The sequence below is a fragment of the Otolemur garnettii genome, unplaced genomic scaffold (genome assembly GCF_000181295.1).
Source record: "Otolemur garnettii isolate 467f Iridium unplaced genomic scaffold, OtoGar3 scaffold00232, whole genome shotgun sequence".
Taxonomy (NCBI): Eukaryota; Metazoa; Chordata; class Mammalia; order Primates; family Galagidae; genus Otolemur; species Otolemur garnettii.
Window position 1 is genome coordinate 696,515 of NW_003852627.1, and position 2,107 is coordinate 698,621.

The window sequence follows — 2,107 nt, forward strand, 5'->3', positions numbered from 1 at the left end:
CCCCCTCTCACACCTTCTATGTTCCAGGACTATCCTGTTGCTGAGGATTAAACAAGGGGAGAGAAATAGTATCTGAAGAATCCCTACACTATGAGGCAGGTAGAGAAACACCTGCCTTTTACAAACACCCTCTCTGTGCCAGGCACGGTGCTTTACAATTATTAATTCATCACCACCTAGGAGCACGGGCAGCACCATCAGTCCTATTTCTCAGATATCTGACACTCTAAGGCCCAAGAAAGTTGTATTCAAGATCATACAACTGCTCTTCCTCAGCCGGCTCTCTGCAAGGAGAAGGCCATGTTCAGCTCCAGCGCCAAGATCGTGAAGCCTAATGGCGAGAAGCCGGACGAGTTCGAGTCAGGCATTTCCCAGGCCCTGCTGGAGCTGGAGATGAACTCGGACCTCAAGGCTCAGCTCCGCGAGCTGAATATAACCGCAGCCAAGGAAATTGAAGTTGGTGGTGGTCGGAAAGCTATCATTATCTTTGTTCCTGTTCCTCAACTGAAATCTTTCCAGAAAATTCAAGTCCGGCTAGTACGCGAATTGGAGAAAAAGTTCAGTGGGAAGCATGTTGTCTTCATTGCCCAGAGGAGAATTCTGCCTAAGCCAACTCGAAAAAGCCGTACAAAAAATAAGCAAAAGCGTCCCAGGAGCCGCACTCTGACAGCTGTGCACGATGCGATCCTTGAGGACTTGGTCTTCCCAAGTGAAATTGTGGGCAAGAGAATCCGTGTGAAATTAGACGGCAGCCAGCTCATAAAGGTGCACTTGGACAAGGCCCAGCAGAACAACGTGGAGCACAAGGTTGAAACTTTTTCTGGTGTTTATAAGAAGCTCACGGGCAAGGATGTTAATTTTGAATTCCCAGAGTTTCAATTGTAAACAAAAATGACTAAATAAAGTATATTCACAGAAAAAAAAAAATAAAAAAAGGTCATACAACTGTGAGCAAAGAGCTGAGATTTCCACCAGTTCTAAGGCTAAAGCCCCTTCTGTGATCTGTCCAGTAAAGGGAAGAGAATAAATGGAAATGTAGAGAAGTTGAATAACTTGCCTAAGGCCAAAGGGTTCAGTAAGCTGGGGAGTGGAGATGGGAACTGAGGTGCTCTGTCCCCTGGCCCTGTGTGCTCAGGCCCTCCACTCCACAGCCTTTCCCAGGAGGTGCCTAGAGGTGAATCTGGGCACTGGTAGGCCCAGCTCCCAGCAGCACCCAAGGTGAAAGGCAAAGACAGTCAGCTCCATGCCTCCACCTACCCCCGTTGGTGCTCCCCATTTCACATTGGGAGAAAGAACAAACAGTGGTGTTAGGGGTTCACTCTTGCCCATCTTTCTTAACCCATCCTGCTCAGTGAGAGTCAGCAGAGAGTCCCCTTTTCCAAAGTACAACTCCACCATTGATGCCATGGTGTTAAAAAAAGAAAAGAATAATAACGCTTTCATCTCTTCAACAACACGTTGTCGCACAACCATAGCCTCTGGAATCGTGCAGTGCATGGGCTGTCAGCAACCTCACCTGACTTCCAATGTATGTTAATACATTGTTTTGTTAATAAAGAAAATAATAAGAGTGTGTACAGGATAATATCAGTGTTGAAAAACATGCTCAGGGCTCGGTGCCTGTAGCTCAAGTGGCTAAGGCACTGGCCACATACACCAGAGCTGGTGGGTTTGAATCCATCTCGGGCCTGCCAAATAGCAATGACAACTACAACCAAAAAATGGCAGGGCACTGTGGTGGGCGCCTGTAGTCCCATCTACTTGGGAGGCTGAGGCAAGAGAATCATTTAAATCTAGGAGTTGGAGGTTGCTGTGAGCTGTGATGCCACAGCACTCTACCCAGGGCAACAGCTTGAGGCTCTGTCTCAAAAAAAAAAAAAAAGGAAAAAAGAAAAACATACTCTTGGCCAGGTGCAGTGGCTCACACCTGTAAAACCAGCACTCTGGGCTCGGCGCCTATAGCTCAACCGGCTAAGGCGCCAGCCTCGTACACCTAAGGTGGAGGGTTCGAATCCCCAGCCCAGGCCCACCAAACAACGACAGCTGCAACCAAAAAATAGCCGGGCGTTGTGGCAGGCGCCTGTGGTCCCAGCTACTTGGGAGGCGG

At 48.4% G+C, this 2,107-nt stretch overlaps 1 pseudogene across 1 annotated transcript; it reads left to right on the top strand.

Moving 5' to 3' along the window:
- Nucleotides 1-266: 266 nt before the first annotated feature.
- On the top strand, nucleotides 267-916 carry LOC100946477 (annotated as a pseudogene). The gene has a single exon (XR_001161807.1). The product of XR_001161807.1 is annotated as a 40S ribosomal protein S7 pseudogene (transcript).
- Nucleotides 917-2,107: the final 1,191 nt, after the last annotated feature.